The sequence below is a fragment of the Anomaloglossus baeobatrachus genome, chromosome 4 (genome assembly GCF_048569485.1).
Source record: "Anomaloglossus baeobatrachus isolate aAnoBae1 chromosome 4, aAnoBae1.hap1, whole genome shotgun sequence".
Taxonomy (NCBI): domain Eukaryota; kingdom Metazoa; phylum Chordata; class Amphibia; order Anura; family Aromobatidae; genus Anomaloglossus; species Anomaloglossus baeobatrachus.
This window is the reverse complement of record NC_134356.1, coordinates 610,781,689-610,807,128: the sequence shown is the minus strand read 5'-3', so window position 1 is coordinate 610,807,128 and position 25,440 is coordinate 610,781,689. Positions and strand designations below refer to the sequence as shown.

The 25,440-nt window shown below is 37.6% G+C and overlaps 36 non-coding genes across 36 annotated transcripts; all 36 read right to left on the bottom strand.

The window, feature by feature from the left end:
* Positions 1 to 442: 442 nt before the first annotated feature.
* On the bottom strand, positions 443 to 535 carry TRNAI-UAU (transfer RNA isoleucine (anticodon UAU)). The gene is given in 2 exon segments: positions 443 to 478; positions 498 to 535. It is a non-coding gene; the product is annotated as a tRNA-Ile (tRNA).
* A 439-nt stretch (positions 536 to 974) lies between these two features.
* TRNAR-UCU (transfer RNA arginine (anticodon UCU)) lies at positions 975 to 1,047 on the bottom strand. Its single transcript has one exon. It is a non-coding gene; the product is annotated as a tRNA-Arg (tRNA).
* Positions 1,048 to 1,506: 459 nt separating this feature from the next.
* On the bottom strand, positions 1,507 to 1,599 carry TRNAI-UAU (transfer RNA isoleucine (anticodon UAU)). The gene is given in 2 exon segments: positions 1,507 to 1,542; positions 1,562 to 1,599. It is a non-coding gene; the product is annotated as a tRNA-Ile (tRNA).
* Positions 1,600 to 2,038: 439 nt separating this feature from the next.
* Positions 2,039 to 2,111, bottom strand: TRNAR-UCU (transfer RNA arginine (anticodon UCU)). Its single transcript has one exon. It is a non-coding gene; the product is annotated as a tRNA-Arg (tRNA).
* Positions 2,112 to 2,568: 457 nt separating this feature from the next.
* TRNAI-UAU (transfer RNA isoleucine (anticodon UAU)) lies at positions 2,569 to 2,661 on the bottom strand. Its single transcript is given in 2 exon segments — positions 2,569 to 2,604; positions 2,624 to 2,661. It is a non-coding gene; the product is annotated as a tRNA-Ile (tRNA).
* Positions 2,662 to 3,100: 439 nt separating this feature from the next.
* Positions 3,101 to 3,173, bottom strand: TRNAR-CCU (transfer RNA arginine (anticodon CCU)). The gene has a single exon. It is a non-coding gene; the product is annotated as a tRNA-Arg (tRNA).
* A 459-nt stretch (positions 3,174 to 3,632) lies between these two features.
* On the bottom strand, positions 3,633 to 3,725 carry TRNAI-UAU (transfer RNA isoleucine (anticodon UAU)). The gene is given in 2 exon segments: positions 3,633 to 3,668; positions 3,688 to 3,725. It is a non-coding gene; the product is annotated as a tRNA-Ile (tRNA).
* Positions 3,726 to 4,164: 439 nt separating this feature from the next.
* TRNAR-CCU (transfer RNA arginine (anticodon CCU)) lies at positions 4,165 to 4,237 on the bottom strand. Its single transcript has one exon. It is a non-coding gene; the product is annotated as a tRNA-Arg (tRNA).
* Positions 4,238 to 5,228: 991 nt separating this feature from the next.
* Positions 5,229 to 5,301, bottom strand: TRNAR-UCU (transfer RNA arginine (anticodon UCU)). Its single transcript has one exon. It is a non-coding gene; the product is annotated as a tRNA-Arg (tRNA).
* Positions 5,302 to 6,292: 991 nt separating this feature from the next.
* Positions 6,293 to 6,365, bottom strand: TRNAR-CCU (transfer RNA arginine (anticodon CCU)). The gene has a single exon. It is a non-coding gene; the product is annotated as a tRNA-Arg (tRNA).
* Positions 6,366 to 7,356: 991 nt separating this feature from the next.
* Positions 7,357 to 7,429, bottom strand: TRNAR-CCU (transfer RNA arginine (anticodon CCU)). The gene has a single exon. It is a non-coding gene; the product is annotated as a tRNA-Arg (tRNA).
* A 459-nt stretch (positions 7,430 to 7,888) lies between these two features.
* On the bottom strand, positions 7,889 to 7,981 carry TRNAI-UAU (transfer RNA isoleucine (anticodon UAU)). Its single transcript is given in 2 exon segments — positions 7,889 to 7,924; positions 7,944 to 7,981. It is a non-coding gene; the product is annotated as a tRNA-Ile (tRNA).
* Positions 7,982 to 8,419: 438 nt separating this feature from the next.
* TRNAR-CCU (transfer RNA arginine (anticodon CCU)) lies at positions 8,420 to 8,492 on the bottom strand. Its single transcript has one exon. It is a non-coding gene; the product is annotated as a tRNA-Arg (tRNA).
* A 459-nt stretch (positions 8,493 to 8,951) lies between these two features.
* Positions 8,952 to 9,044, bottom strand: TRNAI-UAU (transfer RNA isoleucine (anticodon UAU)). The gene is given in 2 exon segments: positions 8,952 to 8,987; positions 9,007 to 9,044. It is a non-coding gene; the product is annotated as a tRNA-Ile (tRNA).
* A 972-nt stretch (positions 9,045 to 10,016) lies between these two features.
* Positions 10,017 to 10,109, bottom strand: TRNAI-UAU (transfer RNA isoleucine (anticodon UAU)). Its single transcript is given in 2 exon segments — positions 10,017 to 10,052; positions 10,072 to 10,109. It is a non-coding gene; the product is annotated as a tRNA-Ile (tRNA).
* A 439-nt stretch (positions 10,110 to 10,548) lies between these two features.
* TRNAR-UCU (transfer RNA arginine (anticodon UCU)) lies at positions 10,549 to 10,621 on the bottom strand. The gene has a single exon. It is a non-coding gene; the product is annotated as a tRNA-Arg (tRNA).
* A 959-nt stretch (positions 10,622 to 11,580) lies between these two features.
* Positions 11,581 to 11,653, bottom strand: TRNAR-CCU (transfer RNA arginine (anticodon CCU)). The gene has a single exon. It is a non-coding gene; the product is annotated as a tRNA-Arg (tRNA).
* A 459-nt stretch (positions 11,654 to 12,112) lies between these two features.
* TRNAI-UAU (transfer RNA isoleucine (anticodon UAU)) lies at positions 12,113 to 12,205 on the bottom strand. The gene is given in 2 exon segments: positions 12,113 to 12,148; positions 12,168 to 12,205. It is a non-coding gene; the product is annotated as a tRNA-Ile (tRNA).
* Positions 12,206 to 12,644: 439 nt separating this feature from the next.
* TRNAR-UCU (transfer RNA arginine (anticodon UCU)) lies at positions 12,645 to 12,717 on the bottom strand. Its single transcript has one exon. It is a non-coding gene; the product is annotated as a tRNA-Arg (tRNA).
* Positions 12,718 to 13,175: 458 nt separating this feature from the next.
* On the bottom strand, positions 13,176 to 13,268 carry TRNAI-UAU (transfer RNA isoleucine (anticodon UAU)). The gene is given in 2 exon segments: positions 13,176 to 13,211; positions 13,231 to 13,268. It is a non-coding gene; the product is annotated as a tRNA-Ile (tRNA).
* A 439-nt stretch (positions 13,269 to 13,707) lies between these two features.
* On the bottom strand, positions 13,708 to 13,780 carry TRNAR-CCU (transfer RNA arginine (anticodon CCU)). The gene has a single exon. It is a non-coding gene; the product is annotated as a tRNA-Arg (tRNA).
* A 991-nt stretch (positions 13,781 to 14,771) lies between these two features.
* On the bottom strand, positions 14,772 to 14,844 carry TRNAR-CCU (transfer RNA arginine (anticodon CCU)). Its single transcript has one exon. It is a non-coding gene; the product is annotated as a tRNA-Arg (tRNA).
* A 1,523-nt stretch (positions 14,845 to 16,367) lies between these two features.
* Positions 16,368 to 16,460, bottom strand: TRNAI-UAU (transfer RNA isoleucine (anticodon UAU)). The gene is given in 2 exon segments: positions 16,368 to 16,403; positions 16,423 to 16,460. It is a non-coding gene; the product is annotated as a tRNA-Ile (tRNA).
* A 439-nt stretch (positions 16,461 to 16,899) lies between these two features.
* TRNAR-CCU (transfer RNA arginine (anticodon CCU)) lies at positions 16,900 to 16,972 on the bottom strand. Its single transcript has one exon. It is a non-coding gene; the product is annotated as a tRNA-Arg (tRNA).
* Positions 16,973 to 17,431: 459 nt separating this feature from the next.
* TRNAI-UAU (transfer RNA isoleucine (anticodon UAU)) lies at positions 17,432 to 17,524 on the bottom strand. Its single transcript is given in 2 exon segments — positions 17,432 to 17,467; positions 17,487 to 17,524. It is a non-coding gene; the product is annotated as a tRNA-Ile (tRNA).
* Positions 17,525 to 18,495: 971 nt separating this feature from the next.
* TRNAI-UAU (transfer RNA isoleucine (anticodon UAU)) lies at positions 18,496 to 18,588 on the bottom strand. The gene is given in 2 exon segments: positions 18,496 to 18,531; positions 18,551 to 18,588. It is a non-coding gene; the product is annotated as a tRNA-Ile (tRNA).
* A 439-nt stretch (positions 18,589 to 19,027) lies between these two features.
* Positions 19,028 to 19,100, bottom strand: TRNAR-CCU (transfer RNA arginine (anticodon CCU)). Its single transcript has one exon. It is a non-coding gene; the product is annotated as a tRNA-Arg (tRNA).
* An 862-nt stretch (positions 19,101 to 19,962) lies between these two features.
* Positions 19,963 to 20,055, bottom strand: TRNAI-UAU (transfer RNA isoleucine (anticodon UAU)). Its single transcript is given in 2 exon segments — positions 19,963 to 19,998; positions 20,018 to 20,055. It is a non-coding gene; the product is annotated as a tRNA-Ile (tRNA).
* Positions 20,056 to 21,025: 970 nt separating this feature from the next.
* Positions 21,026 to 21,118, bottom strand: TRNAI-UAU (transfer RNA isoleucine (anticodon UAU)). The gene is given in 2 exon segments: positions 21,026 to 21,061; positions 21,081 to 21,118. It is a non-coding gene; the product is annotated as a tRNA-Ile (tRNA).
* A 439-nt stretch (positions 21,119 to 21,557) lies between these two features.
* TRNAR-CCU (transfer RNA arginine (anticodon CCU)) lies at positions 21,558 to 21,630 on the bottom strand. The gene has a single exon. It is a non-coding gene; the product is annotated as a tRNA-Arg (tRNA).
* Positions 21,631 to 22,491: 861 nt separating this feature from the next.
* Positions 22,492 to 22,584, bottom strand: TRNAI-UAU (transfer RNA isoleucine (anticodon UAU)). Its single transcript is given in 2 exon segments — positions 22,492 to 22,527; positions 22,547 to 22,584. It is a non-coding gene; the product is annotated as a tRNA-Ile (tRNA).
* Positions 22,585 to 23,023: 439 nt separating this feature from the next.
* On the bottom strand, positions 23,024 to 23,096 carry TRNAR-CCU (transfer RNA arginine (anticodon CCU)). The gene has a single exon. It is a non-coding gene; the product is annotated as a tRNA-Arg (tRNA).
* Positions 23,097 to 23,555: 459 nt separating this feature from the next.
* TRNAI-UAU (transfer RNA isoleucine (anticodon UAU)) lies at positions 23,556 to 23,648 on the bottom strand. Its single transcript is given in 2 exon segments — positions 23,556 to 23,591; positions 23,611 to 23,648. It is a non-coding gene; the product is annotated as a tRNA-Ile (tRNA).
* Positions 23,649 to 24,087: 439 nt separating this feature from the next.
* Positions 24,088 to 24,160, bottom strand: TRNAR-CCU (transfer RNA arginine (anticodon CCU)). Its single transcript has one exon. It is a non-coding gene; the product is annotated as a tRNA-Arg (tRNA).
* Positions 24,161 to 24,619: 459 nt separating this feature from the next.
* On the bottom strand, positions 24,620 to 24,712 carry TRNAI-UAU (transfer RNA isoleucine (anticodon UAU)). Its single transcript is given in 2 exon segments — positions 24,620 to 24,655; positions 24,675 to 24,712. It is a non-coding gene; the product is annotated as a tRNA-Ile (tRNA).
* Positions 24,713 to 25,151: 439 nt separating this feature from the next.
* TRNAR-CCU (transfer RNA arginine (anticodon CCU)) lies at positions 25,152 to 25,224 on the bottom strand. Its single transcript has one exon. It is a non-coding gene; the product is annotated as a tRNA-Arg (tRNA).
* Positions 25,225 to 25,440: the final 216 nt, after the last annotated feature.

Below are 25,440 nucleotides of genomic sequence, written 5' to 3'. Positions count from 1 at the left end.
TGCCGTGGGTTCTTTTTTTGTAGCAGGCAATTATCCGTTTTAATTGCATTTTCAAAAATGGTCTTGTAAGTTTGTACTCCAACTTGAAAACAACCATAACCACGTGCTTCTTTCTTTTCTGCTGAGAGCCAGGGCTTCCTTTGTCATGTCCTTTTCATCATGTAGTCACTCCACATTATTGATGCCAATGAAGGAAATAATATTTGGCTCCCAGAAGCCTTAAAAAAACAATTTATCTTTTACATTTCCCTTTACAATATGGTACTAGATCATAGTAAAACTGGTGAGGCTTTTGTAATATACAGCAAATTAAACAAGAAACCATAAAAAGTAAATATCTCTCGGAAACTTCCTTCTCAATCGTGCAAGTAGATCATGATGGAACTCGAGAAACTTTGGCTAACGCATTTGTTCAAAATAACAAAGGAAGACAAGAAAAGTCTGCTCCAGGTGAGGCTTGAACTCACAACCTCGGCATAGCTCATCAGTTACTGCTTTATAAGTACCGCGCGCTGACCGATTGCGCCACTGGAGCAGCTGATGAGCTGCAGCATTGCATATATGAAAAAAAAACAATCAGAAATTTAAAATGAAAAATTTGCTCCGAAATGTAACTATTTGATAAAACAGGATTTGTGTTGTTGCTTTTTCCACAGTTTGAAAATACATTTTTTACCAGATCACAATCTTTATGAAGAATCAATTGAGACATTTATCACACTGGCCAATGGGCATTTTTAAACTGAAACATCCTGTTGCTTCAGGAAGTGCACATGTGCATTGGCTGGGATGAACACACGCTCTGTTGCTATATTTTATATGCTGTATTTGTAATATCGTATTTTATTATTTAGCATGGTCACACTTCTTTCAATTAAAAGTAGCAATCTTTCTTTTTTGGAGAATTTTGCAAGATCAAATTCAAACTGGTAGAAAGATTAGACAGACCATGCGCTGTTTCAGAGATAAGCAAACACCCCAGATGGGACTTGAACCCACAATCCCTGGCTTAGAAGGCCAGTGCCTTATCCATTAGGCCACTGGGGCTTCTCAAGGTAGTTCATGCCGTGGGTTCTATTTTCTGTAGCAGGCAATTATCCATTTTAATTGCATTTTCAAAAATGGTCTTGTAAGTTTGTACTCCAACTTTAAAACAACCATAACCACGTGCTTCTTTCTTTTCTGCTGAGAGCCAGGGCTTCCTTTGTCATGTCCTTTTCATCATGTAGTCACTCCACATTATTGATGCCAATGAAGGAAATAATATTTGGCTCCCAGAAGCCTTAAAAAAACAATTTATCTTTTACATTTCCCTTTACAATATGGTACTAGATCATGGTAAAACTGGTGAGACTTTTGTAATATACAGCAAATTAAACAAGAAACCATAAAAAGTAAATATCTCTCGGACACTTCCTTCTCAATCGTGCAAGTAGATCATGATGGAACTCGAGAAACTTTGGCTAACGCATTTGTTCAAAATAACAAAGGAAGACAAGAAAAGTCTGCTCCAGGTGAGGCTTGAACTCACAACCTCGGCATAGCTCATCAGTTACTGCTTTATAAGTACCGCGCGCTGACCGATTGCGCCACTGGAGCAGCTGCTGGGCTGTAGCATTGCATATATGAAAAAAAAACAATCAGAAATTTAAAATGAAAAATTTGCTCCGAAATGTAACTATTTGATAAAACAGGATTTGTGTTGTTGCTTTTTCCACAGTTTGAAAATACATTTTTTACCAGATCACAATCTTTATGAAGAATCAATTGAGACATTTATCACACTGGCCAATGGGCATTTTTAAACTGAAACATCCTGTTGCTTCAGGAAGTGCACATGTGCATTGGCTGGGATGAACACACGCTCTGTTGCTATATTTTATATGCTGTATTTGTAATATCGTATTTTATTATTTAGCATGGTCACACTTCTTTCAATTAAAAGTCGCAATCTTTCATTTTTGGAGAATTTTGCAAGATCAAATTCAAACTGATAGAAAGATTAGACAGACCATGCGCTGTTTCAGAGATAAGCAAACACCCCAGATGGGACTTGAACCCACAATCCCTGGCTTAGAAGGCCAGTGCCTTATCCATTAGGCCACTGGGGCTTCTCAAGGTAGTTCATGCCGTGGGTTCTTTTTTGTAGCAGGCAATTATCCGTTTTAATTGCATTTTCAAAAATGGTCTTGTAAGTTTGTACTCCAACTTGAAAACAACCATAACCACGTGCTTCTTTCTTTTCTGCTGAGAGCCAGGGCTTCCTTTGTCATGTCCTTTTCATCATGTAGTCACTCCACATTATTGATGCCAATGAAGGAAATAATATTTGGCTCCCAGAAGCCTTAAAAAAACAATTTATCTTTTACATTTCCCTTTACAATATGGTACTAGATCATAGTAAAACTGGTGAGACTTTTGTAATATACAGCAAATTAAACAAGAAACCATAAAAAGTAAATATCTCTCGGAAACTTCCTTCTCAATCGTGCAAGTAGATCATGATGGAACTCGAGAAACTTTGGCTAACGCATTTGTTCAAAATAACAAAGGAAGACAAGAAAAGTCTGCTCCAGGTGAGGCTTGAACTCACAACCTCGGCATAGCTCATCAGTTACTGCTTTATAAGTACCGCGCGCTGACCGATTGCGCCACTGGAGCAGCTGCTGAGCTGCAGCATTGCATATATGAAAAAAAAACAATCAGAAATTTAAAATGAAAAATTTGCTCCGAAATGTAACTATTTGATAAAACAGGATTTGTGTTGTTGCTTTTTCCACAGTTTGAAAATACATTTTTTACCAGATCACAATCTTTATGAAGAATCAATTGAGACATTTATCACACTGGCCAATGGGCATTTTTAAACTGAAACATCCTGTTGCTTCAGGAAGTGCACATGTGCATTGGCTGGGATGAACACACGCTCTGTTGCTATATTTTATATGCTGTATTTGTAATATCGTATTTTATTATTTAGCATGGTCACACTTCTTTCAATTAAAAGTAGCAATCTTTCTTTTTTGGAGAATTTTGCAAGATCAAATTCAAACTGGTAGAAAGATTAGACAGACCATGCGCTGTTTCAGAGATAAGCAAACACCCCAGATGGGACTTGAACCCACAATCCCTGGCTTAGGAGGCCAGTGCCTTATCCATTAGGCCACTGGGGCTTCTCAAGGTAGTTCGTGCCGTGGGTTCTATTTTCTGTAGCAGGCAATTATCCGTTTTAATTGCATTTTCAAAAATGGTCTTGTAAGTTTGTACTCCAACTTGAAAACAACCATAACCACGTGCTTCTTTCTTTTCTGCTGAGAGCCAGGGCTTCCTTTGTCATGTCCTTTTCATCATGTAGTCACTCCACATTATTGATGCCAATGAAGGAAATAATATTTGGCTCCCAGAAGCCTTAAAAAAACAATTTATCTTTTACATTTCCCTTTACAATATGGTACTAGATCATGGTAAAACTGGTGAGACTTTTGTAATATACAGCAAATTAAACAAGAAACCATAAAAAGTAAATATCTCTCGGACACTTCCTTCTCAATCGTGCAAGTAGATCATGATGGAACTCGAGAAACTTTGGCTAACGCATTTGTTCAAAATAACAAAGGAAGACAAGAAAAGTCTGCTCCAGGTGAGGCTTGAACTCACAACCTCGGCATAGCTCATCAGTTACTGCTTTATAAGTACCGCGTGCTGACCGATTGCGCCACTGGAGCAGCTGCTGGGCTGCAGCATTGCATATATGAAAAAAAAACAATCAGAAATTTAAAATGAAAAATTTGCTCCGAAATGTAACTATTTGATAAAACAGGATTTGTGTTGTTGCCTTTTCCACAGTTTGAAAATACATTTTTTACCAGATCACAATCTTTATGAAGAATCAATTGAGACATTTATCACACTGGCCAATAGGCATTTTTAAACTGAAACATCCTGTTGCTTCAGGAAGTGCACATGTGCATTGGCTGGGATGAACACACGCTCTGTTGCTATATTTTATATGCTGTATTTGTAATATCGTATTTTATTATTTAGCATGGTCACACTTCTTTCAATTAAAAGTCGCAATCTTTCATTTTTGGAGAATTTTGCAAGATCAAATTCAAACTGATAGAAAAATTGGACAGACCATGCGCTGTTCCAGAAATAAGCAAACACCCCAGATGGGACTTGAACCCACAATCCCTGGCTTAGGAGGCCAGTGCCTTATCCATTAGGCCACTGGGGCTTCTCAAGGTAGTTCATGCCGTGGGTTCTATTTTCTGTAGCAGGCAATTATCCGTTTTAATTGCATTTTCAAAAATGGTCTTGTAAGTTTGTACTCCAACTTGAAAACAACCATAACCACGTGCTTCTTTCTTTTCTGCTGAGAGCCAGGGCTTCCTTTGTCATGTCCTTTTCATCATGTAGTCACTCCACATTATTGATGCCAATGAAGGAAATAATATTTGGCTCCCAGAAGCCTTAAAAAAACAATTTATCTTTTACATTTCCCTTTACAATATGGTACTAGATCATGGTAAAACTGGTGAGACTTTTGTAATATACAGCAAATTAAACAAGAAACCATAAAAAGTAAATATCTCTCGGACACTTCCTTCTCAATCGTGCAAGTAGATCATGATGGAACTCGAGAAACTTTGGCTAACGCATTTGTTCAAAATAACAAAGGAAGACAAGAAAAGTCTGCTCCAGGTGAGGCTTGAACTCACAACCTCTGCATAGCTCATCAGTTACTGCTTTATAAGTACCGCGTGCTGACCGATTGCGCCACTGGAGCAGCTGCTGGGCTGCAGAATTGCATATATGAAAAAAAAACAATCAGAAATTTAAAATGAAAAATTTGCTCCGAAATGTAACTATTTGATAAAACAGGATTTGTGTTGTTGCTTTTTCCACAGTTTGAAAATACATTTTTTACCAGATCACAATCTTTATGAAGAATCAATTGAGACATTTATCACACTGGCCAATGGGCATTTTTAAACTGAAACATCCTGTTGCTTCAGGAAGTGCACATGTGCATTGGCTGGGATGAACACACGCTCTGTTGCTATATTTTATATGCTGTATTTGTAATATCGTATTTTATTATTTAGCATGGTCACACTTCTTTCAATTAAAAGTCGCAATCTTTCATTTTTGGAGAATTTTGCAAGATCAAATTCAAACTGATAGAAAGATTAGACAGACCATGCGCTGTTTCAGAGATAAGCAAACACCCCAGATGGGACTTGAACCCACAATCCCTGGTTTAGAAGGCCAGTGCCTTATCCATTAGGCCACTGGGGCTTCTCAAGGTAGTTCATGCCGTGGGTTCTTTTTTCTGTAGCAGGCAATTATCCGTTTTAATTGCATTTTCAAAAATGGTCTTGTAAGTTTGTACTCCAACTTGAAAACAACCATAACCACGTGCTTCTTTCTTTTCTGCTGAGAGCCAGGGCTTCCTTTGTCATGTCCTTTTCATCATGTAGTCACTCCACATTATTGATGCCAATGAAGGAAATAATATTTGGCTCCCAGAAGCCTTAAAAAAACAATTTATCTTTTACATTTCCCTTTACAATATGGTACTAGATCATAGTAAAACTGGTGAGACTTTTGTAATATACAGCAAATTAAACAAGAAACCATAAAAAGTAAATATCTCTCGGAAACTTCCTTCTCAATCGTGCAAGTAGATCATGATGGAACTCGAGAAACTTTGGCTAACGCATTTGTTCAAAATAACAAAGGAAGACAAGAAAAGTCTGCTCCAGGTGAGGCTTGAACTCACAACCTCAGCATAGCTCATCAGTTACTGCTTTATGAGTACCGCGCGCTGACCGATTGCGCCACTGGAGCAGCTGCTGAGCTGTAGCATTGCATATATGAAAAAAAAACAATCAGAAATTTAAAATGAAAAATTTGCTCCGAAATGTAACTATTTGATAAAACAGGATTTGTGTTGTTGCTTTTTCCACAGTTTGAAAATACATTTTTTACCAGATCACAATCTTTATGAAGAATCAATTGAGACATTTATCACACTGGCCAATGGGCATTTTTAAACTGAAACATCCTGTTGCTTCAGGAAGTGCACATGTGCATTGGCTGGGATGAACACACGCTCTGTTGCTATATTTTATATGCTGTATTTGTAATATCGTATTTTATTATTTAGCATGGTCACACTTCTTTCAATTTTAAGTAGCAATCTTTCTTTTTTGGAGAATTTTGCAAGATCAAATTCAAACTGGTAGAAAAATTGGACAGACCATGCGCTGTTCCAGAGATAAGCAAACACCCCAGATGGGACTTGAACCCACAATCCCTGGCTTAGGAGGCCAGTGCCTTATCCATTAGGCCACTGGGGCTTCTCAAGGTAGTTCATGCCGTGGGTTCTATTTTCTGTAGCAGGCAATTATCCGTTTTAATTGCATTTTCAAAAATGGTCTTGTAAGTTTGTACTCCAACTTGAAAACAACCATAACCACGTGCTTCTTTCTTTTCTGCTGAGAGCCAGGGCTTCCTTTGTCATGTCCTTTTCATCATGTAGTCACTCCACATTATTGATGCCAATGAAGGAAATAATATTTGGCTCCCAGAAGCCTTAAAAAAACAATTTATCTTTTACATTTCCCTTTACAATATGGTACTAGATCATGGTAAAACTGGTGAGACTTTTGTAATATACAGCAAATTAAACAAGAAACCATAAAAAGTAAATATCTCTCGGACACTTCCTTCTCAATCGTGCAAGTAGATCATGATGGAACTCGAGAAACTTTGGCTAACGCATTTGTTCAAAATAACAAAGGAAGACAAGAAAAGTCTGCTCCAGGTGAGGCTTGAACTCACAACCTCTGCATAGCTCATCAGTTACTGCTTTATAAGTACCGCGTGCTGACCGATTGCGCCACTGGAGCAGCTGCTGGGCTGCAGAATTGCATATATGAAAAAAAAACAATCAGAAATTTAAAATGAAAAATTTGCTCCGAAATGTAACTATTTGATAAAACAGGATTTGTGTTGTTGCTTTTTCCACAGTTTGAAAATACATTTTTTACCAGATCACAATCTTTATGAAGAATCAATTGAGACATTTATCACACTGGCCAATGGGCATTTTTAAACTGAAACATCCTGTTGCTTCAGGAAGTGCACATGTGCATTGGCTGGGATGAACACACGCTCTGTTGCTATATTTTATATGCTGTATTTGTAATATCGTATTTTATTATTTAGCATGGTCACACTTCTTTCAATTAAAAGTCGCAATCTTTCTTTTTTGGAGAATTTTGCAAGATCAAATTCAAACTGGTAGAAAGATTAGACAGACCATGCGCTGTTTCAGAGATAAGCAAACACCCCAGATGGGACTTGAACCCACAATCCCTGGCTTAGGAGGCCAGTGCCTTATCCATTAGGCCACTGGGGCTTCTCAAAGTAGTTCATGCCATGGGTTCTATTTTCTGTAGCAGGCAATTATCCGTTTTAATTGCATTTTCAAAAATGGTCTTGTAAGTTTGTACTCCAACTTGAAAACAACCATAACCACGTGCTTCTTTCTTTTCTGCTGAGAGCCAGGGCTTCCTTTGTCATGTCCTTTTCATCATGTAGTCACTCCACATTATTGATGCCAATGAAGAAAATAATATTTGGCTCCCAGAAGCCTTAAAAAAACAATTCATCTTTTACATTTCCCTTTACAATATGGTACTAGATCATGGTAAAACTGGTGAGACTTTTGTAATATACAGCAAATTAAACAAGAAACCATAAAAAGTAAATATTTCTCGGACACTTCCTTCTCAATCGTGCAAGTAGATCATGATGGAACTCGAGAAACTTTGGCTAACTCATTTGTTCAAAATAACAAAGGAAGACAAGAAAAGTCTGCTCCAGGTGAGGCTTGAACTCACAACCTCGGCATAGCTCATCAGTTACTGCTTTATAAGTACCGCGCACTGACCGATTGCGCCACTGGAGCAGCTGCTGGGCTGCAGCATTGCATATATGAAAAAAAACAATCAGAAATTTAAAATGAAAAATTTGCTCCGAAATGTAACTATTTGATAAAACAGGATTTGTGTTGTTGCTTTTTCCACAGTTTGAAAATACATTTTTTACCAGATCACAATCTTTATGAAGAATCAATTGAGACATTTATCACACTGGCCAATGGGCATTTTTAAACTGAAACATCCTGTTGCTTCAGGAAGTGCACATGTGCATTGGCTGGGATGAACACACGCTCTGTTGCTATATTTTATATGCTGTATTTGTAATATCGTATTTTATTATTTAGCATGGTCACACTTCTTTCAATTAAAAGTAGCAATCTTTCTTTTTTGGAGAATTTTGCAAGATCAAATTCAAACTGGTAGAAAGATTAGACAGACCATGCGCTGTTCCAGAGATAAGCAAACACCCTAGATGGGACTTGAACCCACAATCCCTGGCTTAGGAGGCCAGTGCCTTATCCATTAGGCCACTGGGGCTTCTCAAGGTAGTTCATGCCGTGGGTTCTATTTTCTGTAGCAGGCAATTATCCGTTTTAATTGCATTTTCAAAAATGGTCTTGTAAGTTTGTACTCCAACTTGAAAACAACCATAACCACGTGCTTCTTTCTTTTCTGCTGAGAGCCAGGGCTTCCGTTGTCATGTCCTTTTCATCATGTAGTCACTCCACATTATTGATGCCAATGAAGAAAATAATATTTGGCTCCCAGAAGCCTTAAAAAAACAATTTATCTTTTACATTTCCCTTTACAATATGGTACTAGATCATGGTAAAACTGGTGAGACTTTTGTAATATACAGCAAATTAAACAAGAAACCATAAAAAGTAAATATCTCTCGGAAACTTCCTTCTCAATCGTGCAAGTAGATCATGATGGAACTCGAGAAACTTTGGCTAACGCATTTGTTCAAAATAACAAAGGAAGACAAGAAAAGTCTGCTCCAGGTGAGGCTTGAACTCACAACCTCGGCATAGCTCATCAGTTACTGCTTTATAAGTACCGCGCGCTGACCGATTGCGCCACTGGAGCAGCTGCTGGGCTGCAGCATTGCATATATGAAAAAAAAAACAATCAGAAATTTAAAATGAAAAATTTGCTCCGAAATGTAACTATTTGATAAAACAGGATTTGTGTTGTTGCTTTTTCCACAGTTTGAAAATACATTTTTTACCAGATCACAATCTTTATGAAGAATCAATTGAGACATTTATCACACTGGCCAATGGGCATTTTTAAACTGAAACATCCTGTTGCTTCAGGAAGTGCACATGTGCATTGGCTGGGATGAACACACGCTCTGTTGCTATATTTTATATGCTGTATTTGTAATATCGTATTTTATTATTTAGCATGGTCACACTTCTTTCAATTAAAAGTAGCAATCTTTCTTTTTTGTAGAATTTTGCAAGATCAAATTCAAACTGGTAGAAAAATTGGACAGACCATGCGCTGTTTCAGAGATAAGCAAACACCCCAGATGGGACTTGAACCCACAATCCCTGGCTTATGAGGCCAGTGCCTTATCCATTAGGCCACTGGGGCTTCTCAAGGTAGTTCATGCCGTGGGTTCTATTTTCTGTAGCAGGCAATTATCCGTTTTAATTGCATTTTCAAAAATGGTCTTGTAAGTTTGTACTCCAACTTGAAAACAACCATAACCACGTGCTTCTTTCTTTTCTGCTGAGAGCCAGGGCTTCCTTTGTCATGTCCTTTTCATCATGTAGTCACTCCACATTTTTGATGCCAATGAAGGAAATAATATTTGGCTCCCAGAAGCCTTAAAAAAACAATTTATCTTTTACATTTCCCTTTACAATATGGTACTAGATCATGGTAAAACTGGTGAGACTTTTGTAATATACAGCAAATTAAACAAGAAACCATAAAAAGTAAATATCTCTCGGAAACTTCCTTCTCAATCGTGCAAGTAGATCATGATGGAACTCGAGAAACTTTGGCTAACGCATTTGTTCAAAATAACAAAGGAAGACAAGAAAAGTCTGCTCCAGGTGAGGCTTGAACTCACAACCTCGGCATAGCTCATCAGTTACTGCTTTATAAGTACCGCACGCTGACCGATTGCGCCACTGGAGCAGCTGCTGGGCTGCAGCATTGCATATATGAAAAAAAAACAATCAGAAATTTAAAATGAAAAATTTGCTCCGAAATGTAACTATTTGATAAAACAGGATTTGTGTTGTTGCTTTTTCCACAGTTTGAAAATACATTTTTTACCAGATCACAATCTTTATGAAGAATCAATTGAGACATTTATCACACTGGCCAATGGTCATTTTTAAACTGAAACATCCTGTTGCTTCAGGAAGTGCACATGTGCATTGGCTGGGATGAACACACGCTCTGTTGCTATATTTTATATGCTGTATTTGTACTATCGTATTTTATTATTTAGCATGGTCACACTTCTTTCAATTAAAAGTCGCAATCTTTCTTTTTTGGAGAATTTTGCAAGATCAAATTCAAACTGATAGAAAGATTAGACAGACCATGCGCTGTTTCAGAGATAAGCAAACACCCCAGATGGGACTTGAACCCACAATCCCTGGCTTAGAAGGCCAGTGCCTTATCCATTAGGCCACTGGGGCTTCTCAAGGTAGTTCATGCCGTGGGTTCTTTTTTTCTGTAGCAGGCAATTATCCGTTTTAATTGCATTTTCAAAAATGGTCTTGTAAGTTTGTACTCCAACTTGAAAACAACCATAACCACATGCTTCTTTCTTTTCTGCTGAGAGCCAGGGCTTCCTTTGTCATGTCCTTTTCATCATGTAGTCACTCCACATTATTGATGCCAATGAAGGAAATAATATTTGGCTCCCAGAAGCCTTAAAAAAACAATTTATCTTTTACATTTCCCTTTACAATATGGTACTAGATCATGGTAAAACTGGTGAGACTTTTGTAATATACAGCAAATTAAACAAGAAACCATAAAAAGTAAATATCTCTCGGAAACTTCCTTCTCAATCGTGCAAGTAGATCATGATGGAACTCGAGAAACTTTGGCTAACGCATTTGTTCAAAATAACAAAGGAAGACAAGAAAAGTCTGCTCCAGGTGAGGCTTGAACTCACAACCTCGGCATAGCTCATCAGTTACTGCTTTATAAGTACCGCGCGCTGACCGATTGCGCCACTGGAAAAAAAACAATCAGAAATTTAAAATGAAAAATTTGCTCCGAAATGTAACTATTTGATAAAACAGGATTTGTGTTGTTGCTTTTTCCACAGTTTGAAAATACATTTTTTACCAGATCACAATCTTTATGAAGAATCAATTGAGACATTTATCACACTGGCCAATGGGCATTTTTAAACTGAAACATCCTGTTGCTTCAGGAAGTGCACATGTGCATTGGCTGGGATGAACACACGCTCTGTTGCTATATTTTATATGCTGTATTTGTAATATCGTATTTTATTATTTAGCATGGTCACACTTCTTTCAATTAAAAGTAGCAATCTTTCTTTTTTGGAGAATTTTGCAAGATCAAATTCAAACTGGTAGAAAGATTAGACAGACCATGCGCTGTTTCAGAGATAAGCAAACACCCCAGATGGGACTTGAACCCACAATCCCTGGCTTAGGAGGCCAGTGCCTTATCCATTAGGCCACTGGGGCTTCTCAAGGTAGTTCATGCCGTGGGTTCTATTTTCTGTAGCAGGCAATTATCCGTTTTAATTGCATTTTCAAAAATGGTCTTGTAAGTTTGTACTCCAACTTGAAAACAACCATAACCACGTGCTTCTTTCTTTTCTGCTGAGAGCCAGGGCTTCCTTTGTCATGTCCTTTTCATCATGTAGTCACTCCACATTATTGATGCCAATGAAGGAAATAATATTTGGCTCCCAGAAGCCTTAAAAAAACAATTTATCTTTTATATTTCCCTTTACAATATGGTACTAGATCATGGTAAAACTGGTGAGACTTTTGTAATATACAGCAAATTAAACAAGAAACCATAAAAAGTAAATATCTCTCGGAAACTTCCTTCTCAATCGTGCAAGTAGATCATGATGGAACTCGAGAAACTTTGGCTAACGCATTTGTTCAAAATAACAAAGGAAGACAAGAAAAGTCTGCTCCAGGTGAGGCTTGAACTCACAACCTCGGCATAGCTCATCAGTTACTGCTTTATAAGTACCGCGTGCTGACCGATTGCGCCACTGGAGCAGCTGCTGGGCTGTAGCATTGCATATATGAAAAAAAAACAATCAGAAATTTAAAATGAAAAATTTGCTCCGAAATGTAACTATTTGATAAAACAGGATTTGTGTTGTTGCTTTTTCCACAGTTTGAAAATACATTTTTTACCAGATCACAATCTTTCTGAAGAATCAATTGAGACATTTATCACACTGGCCAATGGGCATTTTTAAACTGAAACATCCTGTTGCTTCAGGAAGTGCACATGTGCATTGGCTGGGATGAACACACGCTCTGTTGCTATATTTTATATGCTGTATTTGTAATATCGTATTTTATTATTTAGCATGGTCACACTTCTTTCAATTAAAAGTCGCAATCTTTCTTTTTTGGAGAATTTTGCAATATCAAATTCAAACTGATAGAAAGATTAGACAGACCATGCGCTGTTTCAGAGATAAGCAAACACCCCAGATGGGACTTGAACCCACAATCCCTGGCTTAGAAGGCCAGTGCCTTATCCATTAGGCCACTGAGGCTTCTCAAGGTAGTTATGCCGTGGGTTCTTTTTTTCTGTAGCAGGCAATTATCCGTTTTAATTGCATTTTCAAAAATGGTCTTGTAAGTTTGTACTCCAACTTGAAAACAACCATAACCACATGCTTCTTTCTTTTCTGCTGAGAGCCAGGGCTTCCTTTGTCATGTCCTTTTCATCATGTAGTCACTCCACATTATTGATGCCAATGAAGAAAATAATATTTGGCTCCCAGAAGCCTTAAAAAACAATTTATCTTTTACATTTCCCTTTACAATATGGTACTAGATCATGGTAAAACTGGTGTGACTTTTGTAATATACAGCAAATTAAACAAGAAACCATAAAAAGTAAATATCTCTCGGAAACTTCCTTCTCAATCGTGCAAGTAGATCATGATGGAACTCGAGAAACTTTGGCTAACGCATTTGTTCAAAATAACAAAGGAAGACAAGAAAAGTCTGCTCCAGGTGAGGCTTGAACTCACAACCTCGGCATAGCTCATCAGTTACTGCTTTATAAGTACCGCGCGCTGACCGATTGCGCCACTGGAGCAGCTGCTGGGCTGTAGCATTGCATATATGAAAAAAAAACAATCAGAAATTTAAAATGAAAAATTTGCTCCGAAATGTAACTATTTGATAAAACAGGATTTGTGTTGTTGCTTTTTCCACAGTTTGAAAATACATTTTTTACCAGATCACAATCTTTATGAAGAATCAATTGAGACATTTATCACACTGGCCAATGGGCATTTTTAAACTGAAACATCCTGTTGCTTCAGGAAGTGCACATGTGCATTGGCTGGGATGAACACACGCTCTGTTGCTATATTTTATATGCTGTATTTGTAATATCGTATTTTATTATTTAGCATGGTCACACTTCTTTCAATTAAAAGTAGCAATCTTTCTTTTTTGGAGAATTTTGCAATATCAAATTCAAACAGGTAGAAAGATTAGACAGACCATGCGCTGTTCCAGAGATAAGCAAACACCCCAGATGGGACTTGAACCCACAATCCCTGGCTTAGGAGGCCAGTGCCTTATCCATTAGGCCACTGGGGCTTCTCAAGGTAGTTCATGCCGTGGGTTCTTTTTTCTGTAGCAGGCAATTATCCGTTTTAATTGCATTTTCAAAAATGGTCTTGTAAGTTTGTACTCCAACTTGAAAACAACCATAACCACGTGCTTCTTTCTTTTCTGCTGAGAGCCAGGGCTTCCTTTGTCATGTCCTTTTCATCATGTAGTCACTCCACATTATTGATGCCAATGAAGGAAATAATATTTGGCGCCCAGAAGCCTTAAAAAAACAATTTATCTTTTACATTTCCCTTTACAATATGGTACTAGATCATGGTAAAACTGGTGAGACTTTTGTAATATACCGCAAATTAAACAAGAAACCATAAAAAGTAAATATCTCTCGGAAACTTCCTTCTCAATCGTGCAAGTAGATCATGATGGAACTCGAGAAACTTTGGCTAACGCATTTGTTCAAAATAACAAAGGAAGACAAGAAAAGTCTGCTCCAGGTTTGGCTTGAACTCACAACCTCGGCATAGCTCATCAGTTACTGCTTTATAAGTACCGCGCGCTGACCGATTGCGCCACTGGAGCAGCTGCTGGGCTGCAGCATTGCATATATGAAAAAAAAACAATCAGAAATTTAAAATGAAAAATTTGCTCCGAAATGTAACTATTTGAAAAAACAGGATTTGTGTTGTTGCTTTTTCCACAGTTTGAAAATACATTTTTTACCAGATCACAATCTTTATGAAGAATCAATTGAGACATTTATCACACTGGCCAATGGGCATTTTTAAACTGAAACATCCTGTTGCTTCAGGAAGTGCACATGTGCATTGGCTGGGATGAACACACGCTCTGTTGCTATATTTTATATGCTGTATTTGTAATATCGTATTTTATTATTTAGCATGGTCACACTTCTTTCAATTAAAAGTAGCAATCTTTCTTTTTTGGAGAATTTTGCAAGATCAAATTCAAACTGGTGGAAAGATTAGACAGACCATGCGCTTTTCCAGAGATAAGCAAACACCCCAGATGGGACTTGAACTCACAATCCCTGGCTTAGGAGGCCAGTGCCTTATCCATTAGGCCACTGGGGCTTCTCAAGGTAGTGCATGCCGTGGGTTCTATTTTCTGTAGCAGGCAATTATCCGTTTTAATTGCATTTTCAAAAATGGTCTTGTAAGTTTGTACTCCAACTTGAAAACAACCATAACCACGTGCTTCTTTCTTTTCTGCTGAGAGCCAGGGCTTCCTTTGTCATGTCCTTTTCATCATGTAGTCACTCCACATTATTGATGCCAATGAAGAAAATAATATTTGGCTCCCAGAAGCCTTAAAAAAACAATTTATCTTTTACATTTCCCTTTACAATATGGTACTAGATCATGGTAAAACTGGTGAGACTTTTGTAATATACAGCAAATTAAACAAGAAACCATAAAAAGTAAATATCTCTCGGAAACTTCCTTCTCAATCGTGCAAGTAGATCATGATGGAACTCGAGAAACTTTGGCTAACGCATTTGTTCAAAATAACAAAGGAAGACAAGAAAAGTCTGCTCCAGGTGAGGCTTGAACTCACAACCTCGGCATAGCTCATCAGTTACTGCTTTGTAAGTACCGCGCGCTGACTGATTGCGCCACTGGAGCAGCTGCTGGGCTGCAGCATTGCATATATGAAAAAAAAACAATCAGAAATTTAAAATGAAAAATTTGCTCCGAAATGTAACTATTTGATAAAACAGAATTTGTGTTGTTGCTTTTTCCACAGTTTGAAAATACATTTTTTACCAGATCACAATCTTTATGAAGAATCAATTGAGACATTTATCACACTGGCCAATGGGCATTTTTAAACTGAAACATCCTGTTGCTTCAGGAAGTGCACATGTGCATTGGCTGGAATGAACACACGCTCTGTTGCTATATTTTATATGCTGTATTTGTAATATCGTATTTTATTATTTAGCATGGTCACACTTCTTTCAATTAAAAGTTGCAATCTTTCTTTTTTGGAGAATTTTGCAAGATCAAATTCAAACTGTTAGAAAGATTAGACAGACCATGCGCTGTTCCAGAGATAAGCAATCACCCCAGATGGGACTTGAACCCACAATCCTTGGCTTAGGAGGCCAGTGCCTTATCCATTAGGCCACTGGAACTTCTCAAGGTAGTTCATGCCGTGGGTTCTATTTTCTGTAGCAGGCAATTATCCGTTTTAATTGCATTTTCAAAAATGGTCTTGTAAGTTTGTACTCCAACTTGAAAACAACCATAACCACGTGCTTCTTTCTTTTCTGCTGAGAGCCAGGGCTTCCTTTGTCATGTCCTTTTCATCATGTAGTCACTCCACATTATTGATGCCAATGAAGAAAATAATATTTGGCTCCCAGAAGCCTTAAAAAAACAATTTATCTTTTACATTTCCCTTTACAATATGGTACTAGATCATGGTAAAACTGGTGAGACTTTTGTAATATACAGCAAATTAAACAAGAAACCATAAAAAGTAAATATCTCTCGGAAACTTCCTTCTCAATCGTGCAAGTAGATCATGATGGAACTCGAGAAACTTTGGCTAACGCATTTGTTCAAAATAACAAAGGAAGACAAGAAAATTCTGCTCCAGGTGAGGCTTGAACTCACAACCTCGGCATAGCTCATCAGTTACTGCTTTATAAGTACCGCGCGCTGACCGATTGCGCCACTGGAGCAGCTGCTGGGCTGTAGCATTGCATATATGAAAAAAAAACAATCAGAAATTTAAAATGAAAAATTTGCTCCGAAATGTAACTATTTGATAAAACAGGATTTGTGTTGTTGCTTTTTCCACAGTTTGAAAATACATTTTTTACCAGATCACAATCTTTATGAAGAATCAATTGAGACATTTATCACACTGGCCAATGGGCATTTTTAAACTGAAACATCCTGTTGCTTCAGGAAGTGCACATGTGCATTGGCTGGGATGAACACACGCTCTGTTGCTATATTTTATATGCTGTATTTGTAATATCGTATTTTATTATTTAGCATGGTTACACTTCTTTCAATTAAAAGTAGCAATCTTTCTTTTTTGGAGAATTTTGCAAGATCAAATTCAAACTGGTAGAAAGATTAGACAGACCATGCGCTGTTTCAGAGATAAGCAAACACCCCAGATGGGACTTGAACCCACAATCCCTAGCTTAGGAAGCCAGTGCCTTATCCATTAGGCCACTGGGGCTTCTCAAGGTAGTTCATGCCGTGGGTTCTATTTTCTGTAGCAGGCAATTATCCGTTTTAATTGCATTTTCAAAAATGGTCTTGTAAGTTTGTACTCCAACTTGATAACAACCATAACCACGTGCTTCTTTCTTTTCTGCTGAGAGCCAGGGCTTCCTTTGTCATGTCCTTTTCATCATGTAGTCACTCCACATTATTGATGCCAATGAAGGAAATAATATTTGGCTCCCAGAAGCCTTAAAAAAACAATTTATCTTTTACATTTCCCTTTACAATATGGTACTAGATCATGGTAAAACTGGTGAGACTTTTGTAATATACAGCAAATTAAACAAGAAACCATAAAAAGTAAATATCTCTCGGAAACTTCCTTCTCAATCGTGCAAGTAGATCATGATGGAACTCGAGAAACTTTGGCTAACGCATTTGTTCAAAATAACAAAGGAAGACAAGAAAAGTCTGCTCCAGGTGAGGCTTGAACTCACAACCTCGGCATAGCTCATCAGTTACTGCTTTATAAGTACCGCGCGCTGACCGATTGCGCCACTGGAGCAGCTGCTGAGCTGCAGCATTGCATATATGAAAAAAAAACAATCAGAAATTTAAAATGAAAAATTTGCTCCGAAATGTAACTATTTGATAAAACAGGATTTGTGTTGTTGCTTTTTCCACAGTTTGAAAATACATTTTTTACCAGATCACAATCTTTATGAAGAATCAATTGAGACATTTATCACACTGGCCAATGGGCATTTTTAAACTGAAACATCCTGTTGCTTCAGGAAGTGCACATGTGCATTGGCTGGGATGAACACACGCTCTGTTGCTATATTTTATATGCTGTATTTGTAATATCGTATTTTATTATTTAGCATGGTCACACTTCTTTCAATTAAAAGTTGCAATCTTTCTTTTTTGGAGAATTTTGCAAGATCAAATTCAAACTGTTAGAAAGATTAGACAGACCATGCGCTGTTCCAGAGATAAGCAAACACCCCAGATGGGACTTGAACCCACAATCCTTGGCTTAGGAGGCCAGTGCCTTATCCATTAGGCCACTGGAACTTCTCAAGGTAGTTCATGCCGTGGGTTCTATTTTCTGTAGCAGGCAATTATCCGTTTTAATTGCATTTTCAAAAATGGTCTTGTAAGTTTGTACTCCAACTTGAAAACAACCATAACCACGTGCTTCTTTCTTTTCTGCTGAGAGCCAGGGCTTCCTTTGTCATGTCCTTTTCATCATGTAGTCACTCCACATTATTGATGCCAATGAAGAAAATAATATTTGGCTCCCAGAAGCCTTAAAAAAACAATTTATCTTTTACATTTCCCTTTACAATATGGTACTAGATCATGGTAAAACTGGTGAGACTTTTGTAATATACAGCAAATTAAACAAGAAACCATAAAAAGTAAATATCTCTCGGAAACTTCCTTCTCAATCGTGCAAGTAGATCATGATGGAACTCGAGAAACTTTGGCTAACGCATTTGTTCAAAATAACAAAGGAAGACAAGAAAATTCTGCTCCAGGTGAGGCTTGAACTCACAACCTCGGCATAGCTCATCAGTTACTGCTTTATAAGTACCGCGCGCTGACCGATTGCGCCACTGGAGCAGCTGCTGGGCTGCAGCATTGCATATATGAAAAAAAAACAATCAGAAATTTAAAATGAAAAATTTGCTCCGAAATGTAACTATTTGATAAAACAGGATTTGTGTTGTTGCTTTTTCCACAGTTTGAAAATACATTTTTTACCAGATCACAATCTTTATGAAGAATCAATTGAGACATTTATCACACTGGCCAATGGGCATTTTTAAACTGAAACATCCTGTTGCTTCAGGAAGTGCACATGTGCATTGGCTGGGATGAACACACGCTCTGTTGCTATATTTTATATGCTGTATTTGTAATATCGTATTTTATTATTTAGCATGGTTACACTTCTTTCAATTAAAAGTAGCAATCTTTCTTTTTTGGAGAATTTTGCAAGATCAAATTCAAACTGGTAGAAAGATTAGACAGACCATGCGCTGTTTCAGAGATAAGCAAACACCCCAGATGGGACTTGAACCCACAATCCCTAGCTTAGGAGGCCAGTGCCTTATCCATTAGGCCACTGGGGCTTCTCAAGGTAGTTCATGCCGTGGGTTCTATTTTCTGTAGCAGGCAATTATCCGTTTTAATTGCATTTTCAAAAATGGTCTTGTAAGTTTGTACTCCAACTTGAAAACAACCATAACCACGTGCTTCTTTCTTTTCTGCTGAGAGCCAGGGCTTCCTTTGTCATGTCCTTTTCATCATGTAGTCACTCCACATTATTGATGCCAATGAAGGAAATAATATTTGGCTCCCAGAAGCCTTAAAAAAACAATTTATCTTTTACATTTCCCTTTACAATATGGTACTAGATCATGGTAAAACTGGTGAGACTTTTGTAATATACAGCAAATTAAACAAGAAACCATAAAAAGTAAATATCTCTCGGAAACTTCCTTCTCAATCGTGCAAGTAGATCATGATGGAACTCGAGAAACTTTGGCTAACGCATTTGTTCTATTTTCTGTAGCAGGCAATTATCCGTTTTAATTGCATTTTCAAAAATGGTCTTGTAAGTTTGTACTCCAACTTGAAAACAACCATAACCACGTGCTTCTTTCTTTTCTGCTGAGAGCCAGGGCTTCCTTTGTCATGTCCTTTTCATCATGTAGTCACTCCACATTATTGATGCCAATGAAGGAAATAATATTTGGCTCCCAGAAGCCTTAAAAAAACAATTTATCTTTTACATTTCCCTTTACAATATGGTACTAGATCATGGTAAAACTGGTGAGACTTTTGTAATATACAGCAAATTAAACAAGAAACCATAAAAAGTAAATATCTCTCGGAAACTTCCTTCTCAATCGTGCAAGTAGATCATGATGGAACTCGAGAAACTTTGGCTAACGCATTTGTTCAAAATAACAAAGGAAGACAAGAAAAGTCTGCTCCAGGTGAGGCTTGAACTCACAACCTCGGCATAGCTCATCAGTTACTGCTTTATAAGTACCGTGCGCTGACCGATTGCGCCACTGGAGCAGCTGCTGAGCTGCAGCATTGCATATATGAAAAAAAAACAATCAGAAATTTAAAATGAAAAATTTGCTCCGAAATGTAACTATTTGATAAAACAGGATTTGTGTTGTTGCTTTTTCCACAGTTTGAAAATACATTTTTTACCAGATCACAATCTTTATGAAGAATCAATTGAGACATTTATCACACTGGCCAATGGGCATTTTTAAACTGAAACATCCTGTTGCTTCAGGAAGTGCACATGTGCATTGGCTGGGATGAACACACGCTCTGTTGCTATATTTTATATGCTGTATTTGTAATATCGTATTTTATTATTTAGCATGGTCACACTTCTTTCAATTAAAAGTCGCAATCTTTCTTTTTTGGAGAATTTTGCAAGATCAAAGTCAAACTGTTAGAAAGATTAGACAGACCATGCGCTGTTTCAGAGATAAGCAAACACCCCAGATGGGACTTGAACCCACAATCCTTGGCTTAGGAGGCCAGTGCCTTATCCATTAGGCCACTGGAACTTCTCAAGGTAGTTCATGCCGTGGGTTCTATTTTCTGTAGCAGGCAATTATCCGTTTTAATTGCATTTTCAAAAATGGTCTTGTAAGTTTGTACTCCAACTTGAAAACAACCATAACCACGTGCTTCTTTCTTTTCTGCTGAGAGCCAGGGCTTCCTTTGTCATGTCCTTTTCATCATGTAGTCACTCCACATTATTGATGCCAATGAAGAAAATAATATTTGGCTCCCAGAAGCCTTAAAAAACAATTTATCTTTTACATTTCCCTTTACAATATGGTACTAGATCATGGTAAAACTGGTGAGACTTTTGTAATATATAGAAAATTAAACAAGAAACCATAAAAAGTAAATATCTCTCGGAAACCTCCTTCTCAATCGTGCAAGTAGATCATGATGGAACTCGAGAAACTTTGGCTAACGCATTTGTTCAAAATAACAAAGGAAGACAAGAAAAGTCTGCTCCAGGTGAGGCTTGAACTCACAACCTCGGCATAGCTCATCAGTTACTGCTTTATAAGTACCGCGCGCTGACCGATTGCGCCACTGGAGCAGCTGCTGGGCTGCAGCATTGCATATATGAAAAAAAAACAATCAGAAATTTAAAATGAAAAATTTGCTCCGAAATGTAACTATTTGATAAAACAGGATTTGTGTTGTTGCTTTTTCCACAGTTTGAAAATACATTTTTTACCAGATCACAATCTTTATGAAGAATCAATTGAGACATTTATCACACTGGCCAATGGGCATTTTTAAACTGAAACATCCTGTTGCTTCAGGAAGTGCACATGTGCATTGGCTGGGATGAACACACGCTCTGTTGCTATATTTTATATGCTGTATTTGTAATATCGTATTTTATTATTTAGCATGGTTACACTTCTTTCAATTAAATGTAGCAATCTTTCTTTTTTGGAGAATTTTGCAAGATCAAATTCAAACTGGTAGAAAGATTAGACAGACCATGCGCTGTTTCAGAGATAAGCAAACACCCCAGATGGGACTTGAACCCACAATCCCTGGCTTAGGAGGCCAGTGCCTTATCCATTAGGCCACTGGGGCTTCTCAAGGTAGTTCATGCCGTGGGTTCTATTTTCTGTAGCAGGCAATTATCCGTTTTAATTGCATTTTCAAAAATGGTCTTGTAAGTTTGTACTCCAACTTGAAAACAACCATAACCACGTGCTTCTTTCTTTTCTGCTGAGAGCCAGGGCTTCCTTTGTCATGTCCTTTTCATCATGTAGTCACTCCACATTATTGATGCCAATGAAGGAAATAATATTTGGCTCCCAGAAGCCTTAAAAAACAATTTATCTTTTACATTTCCCTTTACAATATGGTACTAGATCATGGTAAAACTGGTGAGACTTTTGTAATATACAGCAAATTAAACAAGAAACCATAAAAAGTAAATATCTCTCGGAAACTTCCTTCTCAATCGTGCAAGTAGATCATGATGGAACTCGAGAAACTTTGGCTAACGCATTTGTTCTATTTTCTGTAGCAGGCAATTATCCGTTTTAATTGCATTTTCAAAAATGGTCTTGTAAGTTTGTACTCCAACTTGAAAACAACCATAACCACGTGCTTCTTTCTTTTCTGCTGAGAGCCAGGGCTTCCTTTGTCATGTCCTTTTCATCATGTAGTCACTCCACATTATTGATGCCAATGAAGGAAATAATATTTGGCTCCCAGAAGCCTTAAAAAAACAATTTATCTTTTACATTTCCCTTTACAATATGGTACTAGATCATGGTAAAACTGGTGAGACTTTTGTAATATACAGCAAATTAAACAAGAAACCATAAAAAGTAAATATCTCTCGGAAACTTCCTTCTCAATCGTGCAAGTAGATCATGATGGAACTCGAGAAACTTTGGCTAACGCATTTGTTCAAAATAACAAAGGAAGACAAGAAAAGTCTGCTCCAGGTGAGGCTTGAACTCACAACCTCGGCATAGCTCATCAGTTACTGCTTTATAAGTACCGCGCGCTGACCGATTGTGCCACTGGAGCAGCTGCTGGGCTGCAGCATTGCATATATGAAATAAAAACAATCAGAAATTTAAAATGAAAAATTTGCTCCGAAATGTAACTATTTGATAAAACAGGATTTGTGTTGTTGCTTTTTCCACAGTTTGAAAATACATTTTTTACCAGATCACAATCTTTATGAAGAATCAATTGAGACATTTATCACACTGGCCAATGGGCATTTTTAAACTGAAACATCCTGTTGCTTCAGGAAGTGCACATGTGCATTGGCTGGGATGAACACACGCTCTGTTGCTATATTTTATATGCTGTATTTGTAATATCGTATTTTATTATTTAGCATGGTCACACTTCTTTCAATTAAAAGTCGCAATCTTTCTTTTTTGGAGAATTTTGCAAGATCAAATTCAAACTGGTAGAAAGATTAGACAGACCATGCGCTGTTTCAGAGATAAGCAAACACCCCAGATGGGACTTGAACCCACAATCCCTGGCTTAGGAGGCCAGTGCCTTATCCATTAGGCCACTGGGGCTTCTCAAGGTAGTTCATGCCGTGGGTTCTTTTTTCTGTAGCAGGCAATTATCCGTTTTAATTGCATTTTCAAAAATGGTCTTGTAAGTTTGTACTCCAACTTGAAAACAACCATAACCACGTGCTTCTTTCTTTTCTGCTGAGAGCCAGGGCTTCCTTTGTCATGTCCTTTTCATCATGTAGTCACTCCACATTATTGATGCCAATGAAGAAAATAATATTTGGCTCCCAGAAGCCTTAACAAAACAATTTATCTTTTACATTTCCCTTTACAATATGGTACTAGATCATGGTAAAACTGGTGAGACTTTTGTAATATACAGCAAATTAAACAAGAAACCATAAAAAGTAAATATCTCTCGGAAACTTCCTTCTCAATCGTGCAAGTAGATCATGATGGAACTCGAGAAACTTTGGCTAACGCATTTGTTCAAAATAACAAAGGAAGACAAGAAAAGTCTGCTCCAGGTGAGGCTTGAACTCACAACCTCGGCATAGCTCATCAGTTACTGCTTTATAAGTACCGCGCACTGACCGATTGCGCCACTGGAGCAGCTGCTGAGCTGCAGCATTGCATATATGAAAAAAAAACAATCAAAAATTTAAAATGAAAAATTTGCTCCGAAATGTAACTATTTGATAAAACAGGATTTGTGTTGTTGCTTTTTCCACAGTTTGAAAATACATTTTTTACCAGATCACAATCTTTATGAAGAATCAATTGAGACATTTATCACACTGGCCAATGGGCATTTTTAAACTGAAACATCCTGTTGCTTCAGGAAGTGCACATGTGCATTGGCTGGGATGAACACACGCTCTGTTGCTATATTTTATATGCTGTATTTGTAATATCGTATTTTATTATTTAGCATGGTCACACTTCTTTCAATTAAAAGTCGCAATCTTTCTTTTTTGGAGAATTTTGCAAGATCAAATTCAAACTGGTAGAAAGATTAGACAGACCATGCGCTGTTTCAGAGATAAGCAAACACCCCAGATGGGACTTGAACCCACAATCCCTGGCTTAGGAGGCCAGTGCCTTATCCATTAGGCCACTGGGGCTTCTCAAGGTAGTTCATGCCGTGGGTTCTTTTTTCTGTAGCAGGCAATTATCCGTTTTAATTGCATTTTCAAAAATGGTCTTGTAAGTTTGTACTCCAACTTGAAAACAACCATAACCACGTGCTTCTTTCTTTTCTGCTGAGAGCCAGGGCTTCCTTTGTCATGTCCTTTTCATCATGTAGTCACTCCACATTATTGATGCCAATGAAGGAAATAATATTTGGCGCCCAGAAGCCTTAAAAAAACAATTTATCTTTTACATTTCCCTTTACAATATGGTACTAGATCATGGTAAAACTGGTGAGACTTTTGTAATATACCGCAAATTAAACAAGAAACCATAAAAAGTAAATATCTCTCGGAAACTTCCTTCTCAATCGTGCAAGTAGATCATGATGGAACTCGAGAAACTTTGGCTAACGCATTTGTTCAAAATAACAAAGGAAGACAAGAAAAGTCTGCTCCAGGTGAGGCTTGAACTCACAACCTCAGCATAGCTCATCAGTTACTGCTTTATAAGTACCGCGCGCTGACCGATTGCGCCACTGGAGCAGCTGCTGGGCTGCAGCATTGCATATATGAAAAAAAAACAATCAGAAATTTAAAATGAAAAATTTGCTCCGAAATGTAACTATTTGAAAAAACAGGATTTGTGTTGTTGCTTTTTCCACAGTTTGAAAATACATTTTTTACCAGATCACAATCTTTATGAAGAATCAATTGAGACATTTATCACACTGGCCAATGGGCATTTTTAAACTGAAACATCCTGTTGCTTCAGGAAGTGCACATGTGCATTGGCTGGGATGAACACACGCTCTGTTGCTATATTTTATATGCTGTATTTGTAATATCGTATTTTATTATTTAGCATGGTCACACTTCTTTCAATTAAAAGTAGCAATCTTTCTTTTTTGGAGAATTTTGCAAGATCAAATTCAAACTGGTAGAAAGATTAGACAGACCATGCGCTTTTCCAGAGATAAGCAAACACCCCAGATGGGACTTGAACTCACAATCCCTGGCTTAGGAGGCCAGTGCCTTATCCATTAGGCCACTGGGGCTTCTCAAGGTAGTGCATGCCGTGGGTTCTATTTTCTGTAGCAGGCAATTATCCGTTTTAATTGCATTTTCAAAAATGGTCTTGTAAGTTTGTACTCCAACTTGAAAACAACCATAACCACGTGCTTCTTTCTTTTCTGCTGAGAGCCAGGGCTTCCTTTGTCATGTCCTTTTCATCATGTAGTCACTCCACATTATTGATGCCAATGAAGAAAATA